This window comes from Heterodontus francisci, unplaced genomic scaffold (assembly GCF_036365525.1).
Source record: "Heterodontus francisci isolate sHetFra1 unplaced genomic scaffold, sHetFra1.hap1 HAP1_SCAFFOLD_591, whole genome shotgun sequence".
Taxonomy (NCBI): Eukaryota; Metazoa; Chordata; class Chondrichthyes; order Heterodontiformes; family Heterodontidae; genus Heterodontus; species Heterodontus francisci.
The window spans coordinates 497,117-505,361 of NW_027140238.1; positions in this window are offsets into that span (position 1 = coordinate 497,117).

Genomic DNA, 8,245 nt, shown 5'->3' on the forward strand with positions numbered 1-8,245 from the left:
TCTCTTTGCTTCCTGCCCATTCATGTATCTGTCTAGATACATCTTAAAAGACTCTATCATGCCCGCGTCTACCACGCTGGCAACACGTTCCAGGCACCCACCACCGTCTGCGTAAAGAACGTTCCACGCAGATCCCCCCTAAACTTTTGAAATCAGCGGAGTGACTCCCTGCTGCCATTAGGCTGGCTATAGTTATCTTCATGTCAAATGTACATGGAAAATCGTCACCAACACGTCACTGGCAGCAGGAAGTGGAAGTGCACCTAGCCTTCCACTTCAACAGCAACCCATTGAGAAATGGTTTATACCGACGCCTCTCAACAGGTTTCATGCCCATGCCCTTCCCCACCTTCTTGAGGGAGGCACTGATGCACCAGATTCGACCATAGGCCGAGGACCACATGAATTTTATAGCAGAAACCCCTGCATATTGTAAAGAAGTCCCGGAGTGGGCGATGGCGGTCTGTGGGATGGGGCAGCTCGCCTGAACATGCCCCACCCCATTACAGGCATGGAACCGCGCCCCATCCAAGGTCCAGAAAACAGTCGGCCGCTCCCTGGAACTCGACACTTAATTGGCCCTCTGTGACCTCCTCCCTCACTAGCTGCATATATAACTGGTGGTGGAAGGAGTCCACATGCCAGAGGCTGTCCTCCCGAAGACCGAGCGGGACTGGGGTGCTCCCCGACCTCACGTCCCCCAGCTGTTGCATGTGGGGGTGGAGGAGCTCACCAAAAATGAAGTGCGGGACATTGGATAGCATGACCTCCTGTGCAGTGGCTCCCAGAGGATCCACTGGCAGGAAAGTCCTACTCACTGTGAGCCCCTTACTCTGGGCCAGGAACATCGCCGGCTCGGTCTTCAGGAGGAACATAGCCTTCCCGCACATCTTCGAGGCTGGAACAATGACCGAGGGGCGACAACGTCGGCCATTGGCTTTATGCAGTCTCTGTAAACATGTTGGGGTGGTCACAACTCTTTACCCCTTGGCTATACGTTATTAATTTAGAGGGTGACGGGATCACGTTGGCGGTCACAGAGGTGTTCGAGGACCGTTCCACGGTGAAGGACAGCTGGCCACGGGTAAACAGACACGCCAACCCCAATAGTACGCCCACAAATTGCGAAGTTTTGCAAAAAGAAAAGAAACAAAACAAATCAATGATTACAAAATAAATAAATTAGGGGAGAGGCTGTTGGAGTGCAATAAAGAGACAGGCTGGGAGCGATGGCATGGCTATGGTGTCGCGGTGAGCACAGAAAACCGTCTCTGAAATGTTTCCTTGTTTTCTAGTCTTCTTTTTTTCCAGTTACAGGAGGCATCTTCACCGGGGTCAACTGAAAGCTGTCCAGGCACTATCCTCCCTCTGTTCTTTCCTTAGTCAGGCAGCTCCTGCCAACCCAGGCTGGGCAATTGGGTTGTGAAATGAGCATGACTGTGTGTTTAGTGAAAATGCACAGCTGCTTTAGGAAATGGCAGTCCCACCCTTTGTTTTCCTGCCTCTGCAGCCTCCTGAAATAATCCAACACAACGAAAGCTTCAGGTTCTTCTCACCTACCTCCAAACACAGCCTGATTAAAGTCTCTTGCAATCAAAGTTGTTGAAAACTGGAGCACTTGCTTCTCCTGTGGCAGCTACGCTCCCCAGCAGCAACTCCTGCAACTGACTGACTGCAGCAGTCAGCTGAACCTCGTTGCTGCCATCAGCACATAGTAATCCAATTAGGCAGCAGTCAACCCCGTTTTTTTTTATTGTCGAGGGGGCCTTTATCCTTAGGCCCCCTTTATGTACATATTTACATTTGAAAAATAACTTTATTAACACAAGATAAATAATCAAAAGACTCAAATTAAAATGCCATTCCCGGCGTCAATGATGCACTCCAGTCCCTGCGGTGCCCACTGGTCGCGGAAGGCCTCAAGCGTACCGGCGGACACCGCATGCTCCTTCTGCAGGGACACCTGGGCGCGATCTTAACCGCGGAAGAGGGGCAGGCAATCGGGGACGACGGAACCCCCGACGGCCCGCAGCCTGGACCTGTGAATTGCTACCTTGGCCAGGCCCAGGAGCAGACCAACGAGGAGATCCTCCTCCCGGCCCACACCCCTCCGCACCGGGTGCTCAAAGATCAGGAGCGTGGGACTGAAGTGCAGCGAGAACCTGAGGAGCAGCCCCTTCAGATACTCAAGATGGGCTGCAACCTCGCACACTCCATATATATGTGGAACACGGACTCGTCCAGGCCGCAGAAAGTACAGGCGGCCTGGGAGTTCGTGAACCTACTTAAAAGCCTATTGCACGGGAATTGCCCTATGCAACACCCTCCACCCCAGGTCCCCGATATAAAGGGGGAAGACTCCCGCATCGAGAGACCTCCATCGGGGTTTGCCCTCGCCGCCAGATATCAACGCAGACCGCCAGGGCATGTCTGGCCGGCTGACGTGGGCGAGGAAGTGGAGCGTGTGCAGGAGCACCCCGAACAGGAAACCCCTCTGTGCCGATTGGAATGGCATGGAGGGCATTTGTGAGAGGCGGCTCGGGTTGTGCGGGACCGGCTCCCGAGGAGGGTTTCGGGGCCTGGGTCCGATGAGCAGTTCCGGCCGAGCGGGGGTCGGCTCGGCCGGGATCGCTCCGCACTCCCGAGCCCACTCGCCACCCGCAGTGAGGGGCGTCCCGGGGGTTTCGGCTACTCCGCTGCCCGCCGGACTGTCCCCGGAGTCGGCCGCCCGGACAGTCGAGGCGCTCTCCTCTGCCGGCGGGGCAGCACTCTGACTGGAGGCGACCATGTTCCAGACTCGGAATAGATCCCGGTAAAAGACAGGCAACTCCCTCAGAGAGGTGCAGCTAATTGACTCCACCGGGAGCTGCGTGTCGTCTTGAAGGCAGTGACACTGGCAGATAAAATACATCGCCAGCGCACACCATCTAGGAGGACGCTCGATGTACAGGTATCTCTGCAGGGTCCGAAGGCAGAGAGTCACAGCTTGGGTGCGGATGCACACCAGCGACTGGCTGCCCTCCTCTATCGGGAGACTCAGGACCGCGGCAGAGACCCAGTGTTTCCTCTTGCCCCAGAAGCAATCGACGAGTTTCTTCTGGATCTTGTTGGCAAATGCAGGGGCCGGGCCAAAGTGGCCAACAGGTATCACAACATGGAGGCCACCAGTTGGTTTATGAACAGCGCTCGGCCCCTGTAGGAAAGAAATCACAGTAGTCCTGTCCAGCGCCCCAGCCAAGTGGTGACTTTCGTCTCCAACTCCTGCCAGTTTGCCGGCCAGGCTTCCTCAGCGGGGCTAAGGTGGACTCCCAGATAGAGGAGGTGCGTGGTGCTCCACGCAAAAGATGTCAACTCCTCCGGCAGGGAGTCCACCCACCACCGACCGACCAGGAGTCCGGAACATTACTCCCAATTGATCCTCGCGGAGGACGCAGCAGAAAAGGTCTTCTGGCAGTCGCGCATCCTCCCCAAGTAAACGGGATCTGTGACGAGGAGCACGTCGTCGGCGTAAGCCAAGAGGATGACCCGCATGGCCGGCTCGTGCAGAGCCAATCCCGTCAACCTCCTGTGAAGCAGGCACAGGAAGGGCTCCATGCAGATGGCGTACAATTGGCCAGACATGGGGCATCCCTGACGCACTCCTCTCCCAAAGCGAAGGGGTGGTATCAATGACCCGTTAACCCTGACTAGACACTCTGTGGCGGCGTATAAAAGTCGGACCCGGGACACGAAATGCGGCCCGAGACTGAAAGCGCACAGAGTCCCAAAAAGGTATTTGTGATCCACCCTGTCGAACGCCTTCTCCTGATCGAGTGAGAGAAAGACGACCGACTGACCATTCCTCTGGGAAATATGGATCAAGTCCCGGACCTGATAGGGTCTCCTGGATGGACTGGCCCGGGAACATGTAGGATTGGTCGGGGTGGATCATGTGGGCCAGCACGGAGCCCAGGCAGGCAGACATAGCCCGGGCAAAGATCTTATAATCCATGCTGAGGAGGAAGACCGGACGCCAGTTTTTAAGCAGGCGGAGATCGCCCCTCTTTGGCAGCAGGACGATGACCACCCTGCGCCACGAGAGGGGCATCTCCCCGGTCGCCAGGCTTTCCCACAGAACCCGCGTGTAATTCGTCCCCCAGGACGTCCCAGAACGCCCTGAGGAACTCAACGGTCAACCCATCCAGCCCTGGGGATTTGCCCCTTGTCAGCTGGTGGAGGGTGCCAGTCAGCTCCGCCAATGTGAGTGGAGCCTCCAATCCTTTGGTGCTCTCAGGGCTGACCTGCGGCAGATTCTCCCACAAAACTCTGAGCGCATCTTCGCTGGACGGATCTGGAGAGAACAACACACTGTAAGATATATGGACCAGGAGGCCCATTCCCTCTGGATCCGTGATGGTGGATCCGTCGTCGGCCAGCAGATCGACGAGCTTCTTACGGACCCCCCGCCATTTTTCCAGCGAGTCGAAGAAGGGTGAGGCGCGGTCCAAATCTTCCAGGATCTGGATCCGTGACCTCACGTACGTGCCTCGGGACCCTATGAGCTGCAGCTCCCTCAGCGCGCCCTTCTTCACTTTCTACGCCAGCCACAGGGCCGGGTCCACGACGGCAAGACTGAGGCGGGACTCCAAGTCGAGCACCTCCCTCTCAAGGCGCCCGATCTCGGCCTCCCGCCTCTTGTTCGACCCCTTAGCGTACTCCTGATAGTAGACTTGCCCACATCCCACTATAGCCTTCAGGAGCGGAAGCCCCCCTGCTTCCGTCTCCAGTCGGCCCAGAATCGACAGAATGATTCCCGAAATCCCTCGTCCTCCAGCAGCCTATTCTAAAGTGCCAATACGCGGACCCCGCCCGCGTGCGGAGCGGAGTGAACTCCGCCCACACCAGGCGGTGGTCCGAGCACGGCACCAGCCGCATGGAGGCCGCCGAGACGCGGGAGACGTACGCCTGCGAAAAGTACAGGCGGTCGATTCGGGACCCTCCTCCTCCAGACCTCCACGTGAAGGCGCTGGAGTCGGGATGGAGATTCCGCCAGCCGTCCATCAAGTTAAGGGAGCTGATCAGTCCCCTCAACTTCTGCACCGACGCTTGGCCGCGCTGGGGACCAGAACAATCCCCCACCTCGTGGGTGCAGTTAAAATTCCCCCCGAGGATGATGCACTCGCCGCTATCGCTGGAGCTCATGAGATCGGACACTTCTTCAAAGAAGCACGCTTGCAACGCGCCGGGCCTGGGTGCGTACACGATCACAAAGTGGAGTGGCACACTACCCAGGCGAACAGCGATATGGAGCAAGCGGCCCGGCACTAGCTCCTTGACCCCCAAGATCTCTGGCTGAAAAGTCGGGGCCAACAAGATAGCCACCCCACTAGAAATAGGGATGAGGTGACTCATGTAGACCCCACCCTGCCACTCCAGGAGCCAGGTGGCTTCGTCTCCTGGAATGCTGTGGGTTTCCTGCAGAAAGCTCACCGCGTACCTCCCTTCCCTGAGGACTGAGAGATTGTGAAATCTGCGGTGAGACACCCTACTGCCGTTGATGTTGAGGCTGGCTATGGTTATCGTCATGTCAAAGGTAATTAAAACCCGTCACCAACAGCTCACAGTGAGGAGGGAGTGGTAGTGCACTTGGCCCTCCACTCCCCCAGCAACCCATTGAGGAATACATTAAAACGGCACCTCTCAAACAGCTTCATGCCCGCGTGCTTGCCCACTTTCTTAAGGGCGGCATGGATGGACTGGATGATCAGCGCCAGATTCGACCAACGGCTGAGGGCCAGCTGAACATCATTACGACAACGCCTGCAAACTGCGAGGAAATCCCGGAGTTCCGATGTCGGGATGAAAGGAAACTCGGTGGGAGGCACGAGGGACTCCACCACCTCACTGGCGATGGAATCAAGGTCATCCTTCGTGCCCCACACCGAATTCCCATCCTCCTCCGGGTCGTCACCGCCAGCGGCCGACACATCCACCACACACTGTGGGGCGGACGTCCCGGCCGCGCCAGCTGGTCCTGCCTCCGTCACGATCCCACCCCCAGGATCGATGGTGGAGGAGTCCTCTCTGGGTTCTACTGTGAAACTGGAGCCTGTTGGCGCCAGCAGTTCAGGACCCCCCTCCACCTCCGTCCCCAGGCCAATGAGTGGTCCAGGGGAGACAGAGGTTCCCGGGTCCGGAAATCCAGCTGGAGCCGAGACCAGAGGCAGAGAGAGGAGGCCATCTTCCGCTCTGCCAGCACCCACAGGCCCAGCATATGGGGCAGCATTCTCAGTTATAACCGGGTCGGGTGTCTCCTGGTTGGTGGTGGACGCTGGCACTCAGGGCACCCGACCCAGTAGCAGTGGCAGAAAGTATCAGTGGCAGAATGGGCGGCGTCCCCAGGCTCCCTCACCACAAGCAGGGCCCCACTTACTCCTTCAGGAGGGGCCTCAAGTACAGGGGCCTTCACCTCCACTCCATCCTGAGGAATAGGGTGCTCCTGCCTGGACATTGTCGCCTTGGTGGTGGCGGTAGGGGAAACCTGGGGACCCGAAACAGGAGACAGCTCCCCTCCAACAGATGGGCCCTGCGCCTCAGGGCCCCTCATTACCTCTGTGGAGGGTTGCCTTCTCCTCTTTTTCCCACTGGGGCGCAGAGGCTCAGAGACCTCCATGTCATCAGAGTCCTCCGCCTCCGCACCCTCCCTCATTTTAATCACCCTGGACCTGAGCCCAGCCCTGGGACAGGTGGATTCCGTGAGAACGGGCTTTGGGCTGAGCTCAGGCACGGGTTGTTTCATTGTGTCCAGGGGACGCGCCTCTTGATGTTTCTTTTGCCTCCGCATCTTCCTTCCACTCGGACGGGCACTCTACTCCCCACTGGAGGCTGTGAAAACCACAGCCTCTGGAACCGACTGAGTGTCTGTTGGATGTGTGGGGGGAGTGGGAGGACCCTGGGCCGCCGAGGTGGAGCTGGCGGCCGGGAGGTTGGGGCAGTATTTACGAACATGCCCCATCCCCTTGCAGACATGGCAGCGCGCCCCTTCCGAGGTCCAAAAGACGCGGTAGGCCGTCCCGTGGAACTCCACTTGAAATTGGCCTTCCGTGTCCTCCTCCCACGCCGCTGCATAAATACCTGGCGGCGGAAGGAGTAGACATGTTGGAGGCTGTGCTCCCGAAGACTAAGCCGGACTGGGGTGATCCCCGACCTCACCTCCCCCAGAAGGTGCAGGTGGAGAAGGAGGAGTTCACTGGGAATAAAGGGCGGGACGTTTGATAACAATATCCGCTGCGCAGTGGCCCCCAGAGAGTCCACCTGCAGGAAAGTCCCACCCACAGTGAACCCTTTATTCAGGGCCTGGGACACGGCCCGCTCGGTCTTCAGGAAGAACACAGCCTTCCCGCACATTTTTGAAGATGCCACAATGGCCGACGGCCGACAACCTTGGCCATTGCCTTTCCACAGGCCTCTATAGACATATTGGTGTGGAGATAGCTCTTTACCCCATGGCACGAAGCAATTAATTTAAAAGGTGACGGGGTTACACGGGCGGCCACAGAGGCAGCAGCCGAATAGGTATGAGAAGGCCCCGCCACCGGTGATGATGGGCTTGCCGTGGCTCAAGAGCCAAACCCACCCCCAAATTGCAGGCAAGCAAACAAACAAACAAACAAAGGAACCAACTAGGAGGTTTGGAGAGAGGCTGAGGGTATACAGGAAAGGGGAAAGACAGGCTGAAAGCGATGACTTTGCTTCTTTTTCCTTAAAGGGTGGTACTCAGAGCACTGTAAAGACTTGTGGTCTTCTGGTTGTGGGAGGGTTCTTCACCTGGGTCAGCCGAAAGCTGCCCAGGCTCCAGTTCGATCCTTGTGTCTCTGTAGCCAGGCAGCTTCAGCTGACTCAGACTGTGCAATTGGGGAGGGGAGGGAGCTTTCCTGCAACATTAGTGCAACTGCACAGCTCCCTGCAGAATTGTACAGCCCCCACCCCTTGTTCTTCTGGCCTCTTCCACCTCCCACAACAGTCCAAATGAAGTAAGAGTCTGGTGCTCAACACACACCTCGAAATACAGCCTTATTCCAAATTCTTTCCACTGCAGCAAAAGTTGTTGAAAGGTTTTTGCAGTTCCCTCCTCAGCTCTCCCTCTCCAGCAGCACCTCCAGCAATTGACTGCAGCAATGTTAGCTACACCTCGTTGAGGCACTCAGTATTCCCAATCACAGAGGAGCCAACCCCGTGCTGTTCCTGCCCTGGGAGTGTTTGATGG